This window comes from Phaethon aethereus (assembly GCF_964289735.1).
Source record: "Phaethon aethereus genome assembly, contig: HAP1_SCAFFOLD_149, whole genome shotgun sequence".
Taxonomy (NCBI): Eukaryota; Metazoa; Chordata; class Aves; order Phaethontiformes; family Phaethontidae; genus Phaethon; species Phaethon aethereus.
In genome coordinates, this window is record NW_028114053.1 from 162564 (window position 1) to 181350 (window position 18787).

The 18787-nt window shown below is 50.6% G+C and overlaps 1 pseudogene across 1 annotated transcript in view; it reads left to right on the forward strand.

Annotated features, from left to right (window-relative positions):
• LOC309416324 (E3 ubiquitin-protein ligase RBBP6-like) overlaps positions 1–18787 on the forward strand; it is a 99685-nt pseudogene that overhangs the window by 11164 nt on the left and 69734 nt on the right. Inside the window, exons 12-17 of the transcript in view lie at positions 242–338; positions 419–497; positions 591–648; positions 1834–2193; positions 2562–2660; positions 3883–4804. The product of the transcript in view is annotated as an E3 ubiquitin-protein ligase RBBP6-like (transcript). The remainder of the gene's footprint in view (positions 1–241; positions 339–418; positions 498–590; positions 649–1833; positions 2194–2561; positions 2661–3882; positions 4805–18787) is intronic.

An 18787-nucleotide genomic window follows, 5' to 3' on the forward strand; every position in this document is an offset into this window, starting at 1 on the left:
GCAGCTAGCTTAAGAAGATATTTTTCCAGTGAGCTTTCTCTTGGCATGCCAGTAGTCCAAATCGACTTCTTTCCAGTCTTCATTAAGAATGGGCCAACTTCACATCTGTAAATCTGATGAAGATTTTTAAAATTTTTTTTCCCGTTTAGAGTAGTCAGCCTTTTCTCACCTTGGACTTGCTATTTCCAGTAGCACTTGAAAACGCTTTTTGAATAATAACTTTTTTTTTTTTTTTTTGTAGTGATGCTAATACTGTGTTACCTCCTGCTGCTCTGGTGACTGCTACTGAACTTCTGAAATTTCCTTCTCTGTCAACCAGCAGCTTGTTGGAAGAAGAGGTCAGTTTTCTTTCAAATGATGCAGTGACTGTTGCCTTTTAGTGGAGCTTAATTTCTATCTGTTTGCATGTATTGACAAGGGCGATCACGTTCCTGCACTAAGGCAACCAGCGATCCCAAGTCTTCTGGGCCCCCAAGGGCAATCAGTACCCTCAACCGGTAAGTCACTATAACTTTAGAATTTCTTTTAAAAAGCTGTCTTGAGATAAACTAAATGGGATTTTTTTCTTTTTCCTCTCCCTACGCCAAAAGCTCATGCAATCACAGGCAGCACAGTTGGCTCAGCTGGTGGCAGACCAGGCTGGCAACGGTAAGTATTCTACAGAAATCCGGTATATTACGACCCATAACCTGTTCAACGAGGCCGTAACACTTAACTTAGACAACAGCTGATTTATAATGGAGTAAGTATGCCCAGATAGTTGTGGAGAATAGAAGCGGTGATTAATTTTTAAAGGGCTTAATTTGATTTGGCTTTGACAAAGGGGATCTGTGCTTGCAGTAGAGTATTTAAAGTAAAACTCCAGTATGTGATTGAAAAGAGGACTCTGAAAAAGGAACAGTTTTTGAGGGAACCAGCAGTACATCTAAAAATGAAATATAACTAAAGGATTGGGTGGAAAGCCACCCTTTTGATTACTGGCTGAACAGACCTGAAGACATTGATTCCCCAATACAAATCAGCCTCCAACATTCTTTATTTCACAACTTAGCGGATACTGGTGGAGCAAATTCTTGGAAAAGTCAAGGCTGTTATTTGAGGACAATTTTGAATTTCTTCAATGTTCTCATCTCAACGAGCCAAGGTGCTTTCTCTCAGTGGGAGAGAGAGGCGTTTGTTTGATCTATTATTGCCGTGTCAAGTTAGTCCTTCCTTTTGGTACGCCTCTGTTAGAGATCGGTTGTAAGCGTGCATTGTGTTTATAATGTCTTAAAGATAAAGCACAACAAAAGCCAGGATGATTCCACAGATTTCCTAAAACTCTCAAATTCAGTAAGCAAGAAAATAACAATTCAGGGACAAGAACAGGCCAAAGACATCATCATGAGGCAAGACCACAGGTGATGCCTGTGGAAGAAGCTAAAAGAAGTTTGAGAGAAGATTAGTTAATATTTGTGCAGTACTTTGAGGATCAGCAGTGTGATCTTCAGTAGTAAGTATAAGCAGTAAGTACATCAAGGAGTGGCAGAGGAGCGGTGGGCGCTTGGCACATGGGACATGGGAGTGTCTTTTAAGCACAGGCAGCCTCCATCCACGGTCACAAAGCGGAGTATAAGGGGAGAAGACTGCAGGAGCTGTTGTGGGCGAGGGTCTGGAAGGCAAGCATGAGGATCAAGAAGGGAGCGTAGTCTCAAGTGAAGGGAAAGCAGGGAGAAAAATGCTGAAGTTGAGGGTAGGAAGTGCTCGCCACCAGGCTGTCGCTTCATTGGCTTTCCTCTTTACAATCAGGGCAGAGTGTGACAAAGAGTGACACATGTTTTTGGGTTTCTTCAGAAGTTCAAATCGAGGACGCCTGCGCAGTGGACGTTCCCAAAGGACTCATGCCCCAACAGAAGCAGCATCAACACCCGTCGTCGTGCCTGTGCCTCCAGCTCCCTCGTACCCTCCACCACCCCATGCACTTCCTTCAGGGCTACCACCAGCACAGTCTCCTCTTCACTTTCCACCTGGTCAGCCTCCATCTGCTGGGTACGCTGTTCCCCCTCCAGGATATCCTCCAGCTCCTGCCAACATGTCATCAGCTTGGGTAGCAACAGCAGTGCCAAGGGCTCATGCAAATACCATCCTCATGACACAAGCACCTCCTTTATCAAGGGAGGAGTTTTACCGAGAACAGCAGAGACTGCAAGAGGAGTAAGTATTTGGCTCAATGAAGTTGCCTTGGTTTTCATTGTTGTATTTCAATAGCATATCAGACTGCAGTTACACCACAGTGCACCTGACATCAACAAAATGCAAGAATTGTCACGGTGTCATAATGTCATGTCCTTTTTCTTTGCAAAGGGTAAACATGCAAAACTGAGACAAGACAAATGTAGTTCTAAAAAATTGGCTAAAAGTTGTAGGTATTCTAAGCTGGTCTTCCTTCGATGTTAGCTGTTCACCTTTTGCATTTGCATGCAGTAGGCATTTTCTCCTAGTGGCCATGTTGTGTTTCTTGATGTCTTTTGGTAACGAAGGTCAAACTACAATGGTAGTAAAGGTCAAACTTGTTTTCACAGGGAAAAGAAAAAGTCCAAACCTGATGAGTTTACAAAGGATGAGTTTGCTAAGGAAGTGATGGAATATAACAAGTCTCGAAAGGAGCGTTTGGTTTCCAGGTACGTGCTTTACATGTCCATTATGGAGAAGCAGATTGTCTGGAAGAATCAGGAGGCATTCCACTCCACCGCTCTGTTGCTAGACGGATGGGATGATCCCAGGGATTAGCAGCGACAGGAGTTTCATGTGTGCATTCCTAGCTTAAATAGGGCAGAGATTACAGTTGACTGGCAGTTATAATTTGGCAACAGCTGTTCAGGAACAGGTTTCTCTTTTAGTAAAGCTTCTCTGTAATGGCATCCTTCACCGCCTGACAGCCTTGAGGAGGCCAGAAATTGAAGAGGTGTAGTTGCTGGATTTTCTGCATCTCCCTATTCTGCTTGTAACCATTTCCTCAAAGCACTTTGGAGGAGATCTGTGAGAGATGTTGTCTTCATCTCCTCTTCTGTTTACCACATGTGGGTACACAGAGAGATTTCAAGCTGGACTGCAAACTGGTGGCTTATGCTAGTATGGTTTTGAGCTTGTAAAATTTGTCTCATGAATCAGACTTGTTTGTAAGGAAATCTTGAATTGCTGAAGGACTTATAGAGGAGGGAAGATGCTCATGAACGTCTGCGGAATGATGCGAAAGGGTTCTTTAAAAAATAATAAAAGAACTCCTTGTGAAGAAAAACCTCAGGGTAGCTGATGTTTTCTATCCCCAAAAGTCACTTGGGCAGGAGTGCTGAAAAGCTCTCTCTTGCTCATGCTGCCAGTATCTGTCCTAGAGTAATGGCATTGAGTCATCCTAGTCGAGGCTGAGTTCAGAAGCTTTTCGAGATGATTTCTCTTGAAATGCAGTCACTATCCCTGGTTAGAGCTAGAGGTATGTGTAAGATTTTGCTAGCACATCTGGCCAGAAGTGTTGATTAAAGACAACTGGACGTAAGAATTTTGCATCCCATACAAATTGCAAAGAAGTAGTGAAGTTAAATAGTCCAAGCAGCATTTTAACATTGATCTTTACTGTATTAATGCTACATCGTGTTCTCTCGATGTTTGATACTGCACGGTAGCCATGAAGACTTGCTCTTTTTGCATCTGACTGCAACAAAAGGGATTTGCACTGCGTGTAGTGGTTGAGGAGTGAAAAATGTGCACGTTCATGTCCCAGTAGAGGCCAGTATACAGCACCTTAAATCAATCAATAGCCAAAGGAAATCTGGGAGGAAAAAAGCTGGGGAGAGTAACTGTTTTGAATTAACTTGATCAATTTTTTTGTGTTGTGTTTTTTTTAAGGTCCAACTCTCCCTATAGTACTTCATCTTCCTCTACAAGTTCGCATACCTACTCCAAGTCAAGAACAGGTTCTTCCTACTCTTGCTCGTACTCTCGATCATTTAGTCGTTCCCATTCTCGCTCCTACTCACGATCACCACCATATCCAAGCAGAGGCAAAGGGAAGAGTCACAAGAACTGTCATTCCTGGTCAAGGCCACATGGTTATCACCGGTCGAGGTCAAAGTCACCCCCACACAGAAGACACCATTCACGGTCAAGGTCTCCAGTAGTCCGAGGCAAATCTCCCAGGAAATGGACTATATCTCAAGGGGAAGGAGGAAGGGAGTATTTTAACCGATACAGACAAGTTCCACCGTATGATATGAAAGCTTCCGATGGCAGATCTATTGACTTTGGAGATCCATTTGGAGAGCAAGGATACAGAGAATGGGAAAGGAACTACAGAGAGTGGTGTGAAAAGTTTTACAAGGGCAATGGTGTTGGTGCTCAACTTCATCCTCCAGTAAAGAGAGGGAACTTTTCTCCAGACTGCTTTGGTCCACCTGGGACCAGACGAGAGTATTCGCCATATGCTCGGGGACATAGGGAGGATTATCCTGTGGGGCATATGCAGCGCAGCTGTAATAGAGCTGGAAATTACCCTGAACAACCTTCCGGAAGAGAGAGCCGTGGCAACAAAGAGAGGGAGATGCAAAATCCACGTGGAGATGAGAAAGGAAATAAACCTAAAAAACACCAGGAGAGAAGGAAAGAGGATGTGAATGAAGGCTTTCTCAATGCTGAGTTGCTAGAAGGTGCGAGAAAACCAAGAGAGCCAGTTACAGGAGAAGTCGTTCAAAGGGACTCATTGTTCATGCTCCCAAGCAGAGATGATGCCACCCCTGAGATGAGGGATGAGCATTTGGGAGCAGATTCTATGGCTTTCAAGCCAGGGTCTAAAAAGAAGAAAGAGAAGGATGAGCGAAAAGCAAAACCTGGCAAGACAAAGCGGGAAGCAGAAGTGGCTGTTCCTCCTCAGAAGGACAGTATAAGAAAACGAGCTAAAGCTTCCCAAGTGAAGGTGGACAGCGAGCGTGAAAAATCTCCTCAAATGGAACCTCCTGTGAAACAAGTGAAGGAGGACATGCCAAAGACAGACAATGTTTAAACATCTTCCTCTCAAAAGGATGCGAAGACTCTTGGTACCCCACAGAAAATTCATCCAAAAATGATAGAAGATCACCCAGAAACTAGACCAGTCGTGGAGGAAAAGGCAAAGAAAGACCATCCAAAAGAAACCAACTCAGAGCAGAGGACAGGGAGAGGTCATTCAGCAATTACAATCACAGGCTAAACAGCCTCAACTTGGGAAAATTATTTTAAATTCTTGCCAACCAAAATCAGAGTAGGATAATGAGAAATAAGACGAAATCTTAAAACATATCCCCCCCATCCCTCCCTGCTTCCTGGGCTGTCACGAATGGATAATTTAGGCTGTTTGAAGAATCACCACCAAAGATACCAGAAAGCGCATGATTTTAATCTAGATTTGTAAAAAGCATGAGTTAGCAGAAAGCGATGGCAAGGTCCACTCTATTCCTTATTCAACGTGGAAAAGCTGTGCAGATAGAACAATTAAACTGGAATGATTTACTCGTCTATCAAATCGAGTTAATGTGTATATTTGAGGAGGGAAAGTAGGAGAGACCCTTCCATTGAGTCACGAGATTCAGAGAGGACCCCCATGCTTTCTAAAGTCCTTTTCAGAGAGGAGTCTAGGTGCGACTGAATCCACTCCTATTCCCAGATTTGGTCAACAGTTTATGACTAAAGGGACAGGGTATCGGGGATTCTGGTGTAGTGATACAGACTATGATTTTGTGCTTCCTGTAACTTAAAGATGGCAATTTATCCAATACAAAATAGCAGCAATCACATTCACTAACAATGCCGAGATAAGTCACAGTATCAAATCATATAAAACTTAGCAGCATAATCCACTGAAACTTAGAAGTCCTTAATCACACACACACCTGTAGGTGTAGAGACAGAGACCCATAAAGAGATCTAGAGAAAAGAGAGAGAGATGTACCAAGGTACCTATTCAATATCCCCCTGGAATTCAGTCAAATACTCACATCGAATGCTTTGTGTCGCTCAATGGCTGCACAGTCGAGCCTCTGAGCTGATCGTGAACTTGAGGGTTCACGGGCTCTGAGAGGCGTCCCACTCAGAGGGAGGTGCTAGTTGCAGCCCACTGCGGTCCAGGAGAGCTCAAAGGGTCTCACTTGGGACCACTCTTTATAGGACTGGGAGATGACTGACTTTAGGCATCAGTGAGTTTCCACAATGCAGGCAGGTGATTTCTCAAGGTTTTGACGTTACCGCTGCCAGGATTGTCTGGAGATAATTGATTAGTTCTGTTCATGTCCTGTACCTTGTTCAGGTGATTGCGTCCCTGATACCCTCAGTGCCATTCTCCTCCTCGTCTACACAAGAGCGCCTGGTACAGCTGAGGGCCTCTCTCTGCCAAACCCTTTGTTCAGAGGCCGAGGCTGGTCAGGCAATTTAGAGTGGCCCAGGTACAAGGCAAAGGGCTGGGATGTGCACCAGCACACGGGCTCAGCTTTGCTCCGGATGTCTTTTCCGCAGGTCCTGCCAGGATCCTGCTGCAGCGCGGGTGTCCCATGGGGTTACGGCCTCCTTCGGGCATCCCCCTGCCCCGGCGGGGGGTCCTCCCCGGGCTGCAGGTGGAGATCTGCTCCAGCGTGGAGCTGCATGGCTGCAGGGGCACAGCCTGCCTCACCATGGTCTTCACCAGGGGCTGCAGGGGAACCTCTGCTGCGGCACCTGGAGCACATCCTGCCCCTCCGTCCGCACTGACCTTGGTGTCTGCAGGGCTGTTTTCACATGTTCTCACTCCTCTCTCCGGCTGCAAATGCCACGTGCCGGTTTTGTCCCCCTCTGAAATATGTTATCCCAGAGGTGCTGCCCCCGTTGCTGCCTGGCTTGGCCCTGCCGGGCACGGGCTCTATGGGACACAGGGGAAGCTTCTCGCAGCTTCTCACAGAAGCCACCCCTGCAGCCCTGCTGCCACAACCTTGCCACGCAAACCCCATGCAGAGGACGAGGTTGCTGTGCATAAACTCGCAAACCAACCCAGAACGGCTGCCATTGTGCTGTAACAGGAATGGTGTCACAGAGGGCGAGAAGGCAGGCATAAGTGTCCCGAGCAATCTCCATAGCAGGCTGACTCCAGGAAGACCCTCGTGGTGTGGGCATTCCCGTCCAAGAGCCTGCAGATGTGGTGGGGATGTCCTTTATCCTTCTGGATGCCTAGAGTCTGCAAAATTGTGACCTATCGTTGCAAAAATGAGAGAGCAAGTCTGTGCTGCAGTTCGCGTTTTCTTTTCTTTGGCTTTTTCTGTATTGTATTTGCCAGACAGACCCTGGCTGGCCACACATGTAGCAAGTAAGTGGAGGTTTTTACTACTAGTTGGCTTCTGTATCGATGTGTTCTTTGGCTGTTCCTTAATAACGGAGTTGATTTTTAAACAAAAATGCCAGTAAGATACCATGACTTTGGTAAAGCTTCTGTCAAGAGCTGCAGCTAATAACGGGGTGTCTCTATCCCACCGGGTGTGGACAGCTTTTGGGATTTAACCTGCAGTGGTTCAGTTCCCCACGCATGATCGTGTGTGGCACTGGGGTCTGCAATTTTCTCAGTTTGCTGGTTCAACCAGTGCAACTGCTAAAATGCGGACTGGGAGAGCTTCTCGGAAGTCCTAGAAACTGTGAGGTTAATCTCCAGAATTTACTGACATTTCTCTTCTTTTGAGGGAAAGCATCTTTTTTTTTTAACCTGCATAATGAAGACATATGACTGTCTAAGTTGACACTTAATGTGTGCTAAAAAAGCAGTTAGTTTTGTGGTGAAATGCAAAATTCAAAACACTTTGTGTACGCTCCTGAACTCAGGAGCTGTGACTGTGGTTTGTCAGAATAGAACTGCCACAGCTAAGGTGGATTTTCAGCAAGCTTTAATGGGGGAACAGAAGCATTGACAGTTAAAGACCAATTGGCACTTTCCTGACCAAGTTTCCAATTCTTTTAGTTACTGGCAAAACAGGGCAAAAAATAGACACAAGAAACTGTAGAAAAAAGAGTAACCTAATCTATTGTCCTGTTACCCTCCTCTCTATGTAAAATAGCTGTTTCTACTGGAGGGATGTTGTGAAAGAAACATGTCGTCTCTTTGGATTTCCTTGTTCTGTGGGTTTCCCCACAAAAGGCATTTTTATAACAGCATCTGGTTAATTTTCCTTTGCACATTGCTGGTAAAGTCGCCCATGGATACGTAGAAGTCCATCCTTCGGTGAGTGTGAAAGTAACCTTTAGCTTTCCTAGCATTTAAGAATGGTGGAGCAAGCTGTGAGATTTGCCTTTTGTGACAGAGTGCCAGCCTTGCAGGCTGAAGGAAAGTCAACCGTAGCGTCTTTGCAGCAGCAGCAAAGGGATCACGGGCTGTTTTCTAACTTTCTGTTTAAAAACATCAAAACAGATGAAAGTCTGTTCTTGCAGGCAGAAGTTTGCCTTAAGACTACTGCTTAATGGGAGCCTGGCCTGAAATAAGATGACATTACTAATGTTTTAGCTGCACAATTTAGCACTGTCAGACCAAGCGTGGAGCCCAGTGGGAAACATAGTTCTAGGCATTTGACATGACAGGAGGGCGATTATTCCCTGCTTTATTTTTCCCTTAATCACCTTCTATCCCCAGGTAAGCAAAGTGCTAGCGATGCATGGAAAGCCATGCACTGATCTAACGCATGGCAAAGGAACATTCCCCTTCCCATTAGGGCACCCCTGGCTTGAGAGAGTTGGCCCTTAATCCGACGTTCAGGATGTCTGTCGTCTCACTCCCTCCTTTGGCCAGTTCAGTACCTGTTGCACTGTTTCTCTTTACACGTTGGGCAACGGCGCTGAGTCTCTCAGAAAATACAGGACGCTATCTGTGTGCGTGTGTCTCTCTGTGACAGTGTGTCCAAGTACAGGTGACTTAAGGCACATAAATTTGTGAGAAGGTGATAGAACCCGCTGCGTCTGCGTCGCAGCTGGGACTGGTGGGGGGGTTCAGCTCACCGCACTTCAAGGATCTGCACTGTAGGCTTCAGTTTACACGTCGCCAACGGATCAGCCAGACTTCCCTTGCCTGCCCCACATCTGGAGTCTGCCGGACGGTTGCCAACACCCCGGCGGTGGCTTTTATTCTCCGCTGCCTGTAACGGGAGCCCGGGTGAGCAGTCGGGATGCCTGCCTGGCAGCACCGGGCAGGTCGGCAGGACGCGCCTTGCTGCCGAGAGGGCTGCATTCCCTCTGGGCTCCTGCTGCGGTGAGACACAGGCAAACAGGAGAAAGATCGCTGTGTGAACTTATGAGCAGGTGAAGAGGAGGTTGGTGCTGAAAAAGGAGCTTTTAGACAGGGAAGTTGAGCACCGTGGAAACAGGCAATATGATTAGCCCATGGCTAAAACAGTAAAGAAACAAATAGCCATCTCTCCAAAGGCAAATTCCCAACAAGACTATGCAGAGGGCTTTGCCCTTTGATGTGCGTTAATTAACGTATCCAGTAGGCACCTGTTAGCTTAATTAACTGTTACCATGTCTGTAGATACAATGCCAAAGCAATGAACCAGCAACTAGATGTGACCTCTAGCGATATATCCAAGCATGACATTTTGTAAAATTGGACTTCGACTAAGCACGGGCATGGATAAGTTGTTTTCAGCAAGAATGAAAAACGCCAAGACAACTTAACAAAACAGCAGGGTCATTTGTAACCTTTAAATTGTGCTGTGCCACGTGTAACATAGCACCGGGGCCTGTAGGACTACAGGCATGTCCACATTGGTTCCTGAAGATGTCAGAAGGAAAGCGGCGTTAGCTTTGACAGTCCCTGTAGTGGCCGATTTAAAGTGGCCTCTTCACATTCCTTTCCTTTTCCAAGGCAAGCGGTCTTGAACCTATACAAACCCTGCCTGAAAATGTGGCTAGAAACCCAGGAATGGGAGCGGAGGGGTGGTCTCTTTCGTGCCACATCGAGAGCAGGACTAGACAGAGGCACTTTGTAACTGCCCTTAGGTAGAGGTCTATATGGGGTCTAAAAGCCCTAAGCTCTGCTTAGAGCCCAGGATGTATCCATAAAATGCCATACAATGGATTAGTTTTTTCAAACCCACAAAGAAATTGCCAATCTAAACTGTGTTAGGGAATGTATTTTTCAAATTGCAAAATCAAAATTGAATAAGCTAGGAAGTGCTACGGTTGTATTTTTTTTTGTTTCTGTAACCTTAATGATCTTTTCAGTACGGCGTTTTATACGTAATATACGTCTGTGTTTTCTCTCTGTTATGCAGTCAAGTCCAGAATAACAGCAGTTGCTGAAATAATGGTCACAAATCATATAATTACTAAAGCATTACCAGCTGTTTTTATGTGTTTTCACAGTAACAAAATCACTTCCTGCTTCCAAAACGTGCATGAACAAGACTACTCAAGTTAATGGTTTTCCCTGTTGTTTTGAGTGACCATAAAGCAAATTAATCTCCTACAAGAGCCCAAATTGGAACGAATTGTTACCGAAATCCTCATCATGAGGGAAAACACAAACTCCAGTATTGTGTAATGAATTAAACCCAACTTGTGTAATGAATTAAGGAAGAAATGGGGTTCTGGGAGAGGGTGGGGGCTGGAATTAAGGAAGAAATGGGGTTCTGGGAGAGGGTGGGGGCTGGAGCAGGTGGGTGCAGGTCTCTGTCTCTGGTTCTTTTCTGCATTTGGGGGCTATGGGGAACCATGCTGGAGCGGTGGGTTAGGGGTAGCCGTACTCGTTGGCTGTCTCCATGTCAGCCTCCCTCTGCACAAAAAACTGCAGCTGGCCCAGTGGCATCTGCAGGGCCGCCCGCTCCCGCCCCTCCTGGGCCAGCTTGGTCATGCGCTCCCACCTGGGCTGCTGGTCGTCTGTGATGGGCACCGAGTCCTCCTGCTCCTGCGGTGGGATGGGCGCAGTGGTGAGGCCCCGCCAGGGCCTGAGGGATAGCAGGGAGTCGGCGGGAGGCTGCGGCACGTGCGGCGGCATGTGCAGCTGCTCTGGCAGCCCCTGGCGTGGGGTTTGGCCCCCCATGGGGGACAGGCGCAGCCAGCTGGGCTGCCTGGGTTTGGGACGTGCACCAGTGCGTGCCTTGCTGCTCAGTGCCACTGCCGGTGCCGACTCCTTCTTGCCATGAGTTGGGGTCTCGGGGCTGCCGGCAGGGGACCAGGGTCCCTGGGGGGCACGCTGGGGCTGGCTTGGGGCTCTGGATCGGGCAGTTGGTGCACCGGCCCCACGACCTTCACTCCTCACCCCCGTGGGGGGATGTCTCGATGGCGTTGAGCAATGTGCCCTCTGGTCGGTACAGGGCATCCTTGGCCCCGCATTGTGGTGGTTCTTCCTGGGGACGCCGGTACCGCCTGCGGTGGGGATGCTGGTGGTGGGGCTGTCAGCAGCGGGACGGGGTAGACATGGCGGCTCCAGGGGTGTTGGTACCAGGCCGCGGTGGGGGGGCGGGTTCCGGGGCGGTGGTTCGTCGCAGGAACCGCCAGGTGGCGCCGCGGCTGCAGCCTCTGCCGGGCAGGGGGCGCGGCCTCCTCTGCGGGGGCGGGGCCGGTGGGGGCGCGGGGTGATGGCGGAAGCGGCGCTGGGCGGGCCCGGGGCCGGCGCCCTCATGGCGGGCAGAAGGGCCCCCCTCCATCTCAGAGCGGTGCGTGCGCCTGCCCGGTCCCCACGGCAGGGAGCTGCACCGGCTGCCCCGGGACCCCCAGGGGCCCTGGCACCTCCTGCCAGACGCCGGCCTGCACCAGCTGGGAGGTGACGTGTGGAGCTGGGCAGGCTCAGAGGACACCAGGACAGAGGGTGACACGCCGGCAGTGACCGGAGGCGGCATGGCTGGAACGGCGAAGCTCACGCCGGGCACTTGCGATGCCATCAGCAGCCGCAGAGGGAAGCTCTCTGCTGGGGGAAGCAAAAAGGGGTGGTGGGGTGAGGTATCGGCGGGCAGAGCCAGCGGGGGGTTACCTGGGGGGCAGGAGCACTGCGAGGAGCGGGAGCCGCTGCTGTACCTGCCGTGGCGGTTGGTCAGTGTGGGGTTTGTTGGGCCAAAGAGCCTCCGTCCCCATGGCGAACATTCCACCAGCACCTGCTTCAGCCAGCCTCGCGAGGGTTTGGTTTTCATAGCACAACACCTTCCCCTCTCAGTTATTTCCCATCTGGCTGATGATTTCCTGTCCTTAATGATGGTTTCCCACCCCCACCACCGTTTCCCATCCCAGCGATGATTTCTCAGCCCTGTGTTGGTTTCCTATCCCAACGGTTTCCCAACCCCACAGTTTCCCAACCCAACCATGCCTTTTGGGGCAGGTGAATTTCCTGTGCAAAGGGAAGGAATGGGGCCGGGACCCTGTGGCCACGATGGAGAGCTTTCACAAAAATTTGGCAACTGGCCCCTGCCCACCGAGGAGAGAGCCTGGACGCCCAGTCTAGCGTTACAGGAGGAATTGTTGCATTCCTGCACGCGAGCTGTCCCGTTCAGACTGGGGCACCCCGAATGCGGTGTCACGCACGGTTCTTACACCTTTCACGTGTTCAGGTCCAAACTGATTTGACCAATTGCTACTTAACACACACACACGCACCCCCCGCCCACGCGGGCGGCTGTTTTGCAAAGCGAGGCTAAATCTGTGGTGGTGTCATCCTTCTGCTTCTTTCTTGATCCAGGCGTCCCTGGAGTCGGTCTGGCTGCAGTTCCTTATCCCGGTGCCAGAGGAGGGGAGGGTTTCACAGAGGTGTTGGCGGGGCTGGGACACTGGTGTGATCTGGCTAGTGCAGAGCTATCCTTACTTCTCCGGGGTGGGGACTGTCCTTCTCCTCCTTCCAATGAGCTGGGGTTCTTTAGGCATGCTGAGTGACCCATGGCTGTGCAGCCGACAGTGTAAGCTAGAGGTACCTCTGTCTGTCTGTCTGTCTGTCTATCTCAAGGCACTTGATCCAATTTAATCCTCTCAAGAGGAAGTTGTGATGGTGCATTGTTCTGTCCATCAAAACTTGGCGCATGGCCACACCAGGTTATGTTCGTGCTAAAACCTCCTCGCGTGTATAGTGTTCAATCTCATCTAATGAAATCTTTGCTGGCTACAAAGGTTCACCTTACATACATTTTCCCCTAAATTACAATTGCAATGTCATATATTACTCCATTTACAGGCACAGAGGCAAGAGGTGACCACACCACCACTCTTTGGGAAAGAGATGGACTGACTTTAGTCACGGGGGGGATTGTGGTGGTGCATCCCCTCACCCCCCCAGCCGCACCTTGTACACGGGCTGCTCTAAGTTGCCAGACAAGCCTTGGCCTCTGAACACAGTTTTTGGCCTTTGAGAACCCCTCAACCATACCAAGCACTCTTGTGTAGCCAAGGAGGAGAATGGCACTGAGGGTATCAGGGACGTGACCATCTGAACAAGGTACAGGACAGGAACAGAACTAATCAATTATCTCCAGACAATCCTGGCAGCGGTACCGTCAAAACCTTCAGAAATCACCTGCCTGCATTGTGGAAACTCACTGATGCCTAAAGACAGTCATCTCCCAGTTTAATAAAGAGTGGTCCCAAGTGAGACCCTTTGAGCTCTCCTGGACCGCAGTGAGCTGAGACCAGCACCTCCCTCTGAGTGGGACGCCTCTCAGAGCCCGTGAACCCTCAAGTTCACGATCAACTCAGAGGCTCGACTGTGCACCTGCTGAGCGACGCAAAGCATTCGATGTGAGGATTTGACTGAATTCCAGGGGGATATTGAATAGGTACCTTGGTACATCTCTATCTCTTTTCTCTAGATCTCTTTATGGGTCTCTGTCTCTACACCTATAGGTGTGTGTGTGATTAAGGACTTGTAGTAAGTTTCCGTGGACTATGCTGCTAAGTTTTATATGATTTGATACTGTGATTTATCTCAGCATTGTTCATGTATGTGATTGCTGCTATTTTGTATTGGATAAATTGCCGTCTTTAAGTTACAGGAAGCACAAAATCATAGACTATATCACTACACCAGAATCCCCAATACCCTGTTCCTTTAGTCATAAACCCGTTGACCAAATCTGGGAATAGGAGTGGATTCAGTCGCACCTAGACTCCTCTCTGAGAAGGACTTTAGAAAGCATGGGGGTCCACCCTGAACCTTGTGACCCAACAGGAGGGCACTCCTTTACTTTCCTTACCTAACCTTAGTCATAAACTGTTGACCAAGTCCGGGATTAGGGGTGGATTTTGGTCCACTCTGAACCTCGTGAATGAATGGGAGGGTCTCCCCTACTTCCTCGCCTCTATATACACATAAGCCACATTAACCCAATTCGATCCATGAGTAAATCATTCCAATTAAGTGGTAATTTGGGAGGTGTTGAATAAGGGATAGAGTGGACCTTGCCATCGAATTCTGTTAATTCATGCTTTTTACAACTTTATACTAAAATCATTTGCTTTCTGATATCTTTGGCAGTGGTTATTTAAACAGCCTAAATTACTCATTCGTGACAGAAGTGGTTCAACAGTCAGGGAATGAGATTTTCAGAAGAGACCCCTGGGGTGCCCCTTTGTGGGGGTCCCCAGGAGGTACTTGTGGGGGGTTGGTTGTAGTGGGCTGGGGGATGCAGGCACTGGGGGCGATGGTAGCAGCGTGGGGGGGGATGCTGTTCCTGGGGATTCCGGTAGCATCCTGAGGTGGGGGGCTGGGGCGGGCGAGGGCAGCGAGGGCCTGAGCACGTGCTGGGTTGGCTCGGTGTAACTTGTGCGTCAGTCCGCATCTGCCTGTGCTCGTTGCCTGCGTCTTTCTCTTGGAAGGGATGGTCTCTGGGAGGTTCTGCAGCACACACCTCCTCCCTCCGTCCAGGCGTCGCAGCGCGCCTGCGTTGAATGGCCGCTGTTCAACATCCTTCCCTGTCAGAGCTGCGGCCAGAGCCTCCGTCCGGAGGAGAGCTGTTTGCCTCGTGACCCCATGAAGACCATGCGAGAGCAGAAGGTAGAACTGGGCCTGGTGGTGGACCTGGCGTCCAGAACTTGCGACGGGAGGCCAGAGGTGAGTGTTGGTCTTGCTGTCGGGGAAGCGAAGCTCTGTGACGTTCACGTGCCCCTTCCTGAGGAGCAGCGGTGGGGCCGGGCCGAGGGTCTGTCCCGGGCGAGGGCAGCGTGGCGGGGCGGCGGGCAGGCATCCTTCCCTGCGGGATCTGCGAGTGCAAGGGCTATGCCGGCGGTTAGCACGAGCTGCGGGGAGCCTTCCGCGGCGCCCCGGCTCAGCCGGGCTCTGGCAGCGTCCCTGATGGAAGCTCAGAGTGTTGTTGGAGACAAATGAAAGATTCTGGGGGGACAGGCCAGTAGGAGAAAACACAATTAAAAAAAGATTAATGGACGTGGATTTAGTGGTCAAGAAGATGAGGAAGAATTGTACTTAAGCAGTAAACCATGAAGATTGAGTTGTTCTTTCCCTCTTGAAAAATGTCGCTGTCAGGAGATCAGCAGAATCCACAGGAACTGGGGTAAAGGTAAAGGTGGCAGGGGGAGATTGCGACCACCGACTCAATTGAGGGACTATGCAAATTACACCCCCCAACTCTTTCTTGGAGCATGCGCGATAACTGTGTGTAACCAGTAATAACCAATGTGGTAATTTCTAGCCAATGGATGTAAATTTGGGAGGTGTTCTATTGTTTTCGCTACCCGTGTAACAGAATCACAGAATCATTAAGGTTGGAAAAGACCTTCAAGATCATCAAGTCCAACCATCAACCCAACACCCCCATGCCCACTAAACCATGTCCCAAGTGCAACGTCTCCACGTTTTTTGAACACTTCCAGTGATGGTGACTCCACCACCTCCCTGGGTAGCCTGTTCCAATGCTTGACCACTCTGTCTGTAAAGAAATTTTTCCTAATACCCAATCTAAACCTCCCCTGGCACAACTTGAGTCCATTTCCTCTCATCGTGTTGCTTGTTACTTGGGAGAAGAGACCAACACCTACCTCACCACTACCCCCTTTCAGGTGGTTGTAGAGAGCGATGAGGGCTCCCCTCAGCCTCCTCTTCTCCAGACTGAACAACCCCAGTTCCCTCAGCCGCTCCTCATCAGACTTGTGCTCCAGACCCCTCACCAGCTTTGTTGTCCTTCTCTGGACATGCTCCAGCACCTCAACGTCCTTCTTGCAGTGAGGGGCCCAAAACGGAACACAGGATTCGAGGTGCAGCCTCACCAGTGCCGAGTACAGGGGCACGATCCCTGCCCTGCTCCTGCTGGCCACACTATTTGTGATAAGGCCAGGACGCCGTTGGCCTTCTTGGCCACCTGGGCGCACTGCCAGCTCATATTCATCCGGCTGTTTTATTCTCTCTCAAGGGCTCCAATTTCCATGACAACAACATGTACTTGCCCATCTGCACATGCACATCCGCTTCACGCGGCTCCAGCCCCGCTCCTCACGTCACTATCACGTGACTATCACATCACTCTCACGTGACTATCGCGTGACTCCATGGTGCACGATTGGGCCTTGTAGCAACAATCGGAGGTCTCCGTGGCCCTGCAGCCATTCCCATGGCCAGCCACAGGAATTCTTGCCCAGACAAACAACCTTTGAGACAAATGCCCCATGATTTGCCCCATGGTCCAGTCTCTCACGGTTGGGTCTGGTCGTCATATTGGGCCCTCTGTTCGTTCCCCTCAGCAGGGAGTCACCTACGACAATTACCCTCCTTTTCTTCTTAACAGAGGAAGTCGTGACGTGTGGGGCTGGCTGACTCAGCCTGGGCAACCCCCCGGATGGACTTTCATCAAGGTCCTCCTGTTCCTGGCCCTCAGGTTCCAGAGCCCATGTCTGTTGTGTGAGGGCAGCTGGGACAGTGAGGGAGGCCGAACGGGGATTCGCCTGCCGCCCCGAGCAGGGACCTGTTTCCCTTCCCCCTCGTCTCTTGGGTCCCCTCCTTCTGCCCAGCAGCGGGAGGGCAGGGGATCCCCTGCTGCTTGTGGAGCCTCCACCGGCTGCCTCTGCCTCAGGGACGGCCGGGTGCGGCTCCACCGGCCCACCTCCCTCTCGCACTCCCTGATGCCCCTCAGCCTCCCCACGGCCTCTGCCAGCTCTGCCCCAGGCTGAGCAGGTCGCTCCCCGGTCGCACCGCACGCGGGTGTTGTCTGCGCTGGCCTCCGGCACCAGCGACAGGCTCAGGCGCTGCCTGCAGCCGCGCAGCGGGACAGCCGCGTGCTTGAGCGGGAGCTCGGCCTGGGTGGCCACATCCCTTCTGGCCGCGGCTTTCGGCCGAGGGGAGACCATGGCGGGACCTCTCCTGGGAGGGCGATGGCCACTCGTCGAGAGAGCCTCTAGTGCCGGGGGGGCTGCGCCCTGCCCGCACGCCTGCCCTGCGCGCCCTGCCTGCGCCAACTGCCGCGCTGCGCCCTGCTGACGCGCCACGACCTGTTTGCCCGCCCTGTGCTCTCCCTGCGCTTTCGCCTTCGTGTTTTGCCGCGTTAGGAAGGGTCCCCCGGCACGATCCTCTGCTCCAGAGCCCTTCGCCTCGGTGGCTTCCAGTGGGGGCAGGCGAAGAGTAAAGGCAGGACCCTGAATTGTAGGAAAGCCAAATTCCAGCTCTCCAGGGAGTCAGTCAACAGGACCCCCTGGGAAACCACCCTCGGGACAAGGGAGCAGAACAGAGCTGGAAGATCTTTACGGACGCTTTCCACAGAGCGCAAGAGCTCTCGATGCCCAGGTGTAAGAAATCAGGAGAGGAAGGCAAGAGGCCGGTATGGCTGAGTGGAGACCTGCTGGGCAAACCACAGGGCAAGCAGGAACTGCACAGGCAGTGGAGGCAGGGACAGGGATCCTGGGATGAGTCCGGGGACGCTGCCCGGTTGTGTAGGATGGGGTCAGGAGGGCCAAGGCGTGGCTGGAGCTGAGCTTGGCAAGGGATGCAAAGAATAATAAGAAGGGCTTCTACAGGTATGTCAGCCAGAAAAGGAAGGTCACAGAAAGCGTACCTGCCTTGGTCAGCAAGACTGGCAAACTGGCAACAACGGATGAGGAGAAGGCTGAGGTACTTAACAACGTCTTTGCCTCGGTCTTCACTGGAAGTGTCTCTTCATACATCCCTGGAGTGGATGGACTGCAAGACGGGGACGGGGGAGCAAAGTCCCTCCCACTGCAAGGGGTGATCCAGTTTGAGACCACCTGAGGAACCTGAATGTGCTCAAGTCTATGAGACCTGAGGAGATGCATCCCAGAGTCCTGAGGGAATTGGCTGATGTAGTTGCCAAGACACTTTTCATGATATTTGAAAAGTCCTGGCACCCAGGTGAAGTCCCTGGAGACTGGAAAAAGGGAAACATTACACCCGTTTTTAAAAAAGGAAGCAAGGAGGACGCTGGGAACTAGTGACCTGTCAGCCTCCCCGCTGTGCCTGGGAAGATCATGGAACAGATCCTCCTAGAAGCTATGCTAAGGCACATGGGGGACAGAGAGGTGATTCGAGACAGGCAACATGTCTTCACCAAGGCCAAGTCCTGCCTGACCAACCTAGTGGCCTTCTATGATGGAGTAACCACATCAGTGGACAAGGGAAGACCTACTGCTGTCATCTATATGGACTTCTATAAGGCCTTGGACATGGTCCCCCACAACATTCCTCTCTCTAAAGTGGAGAGAGATGGGTTTGTTGGGTGGACTGTTGGGTAGATGAGGAATTATTCGGATGGTCGCATGCAGAGGGTAATGGTCAACAGCTCAAAGTCCACATGGAGGTCAGTGATGAGCAGTGTCCCTCAGGGACCAGTACTCTTTAATAGCTTCA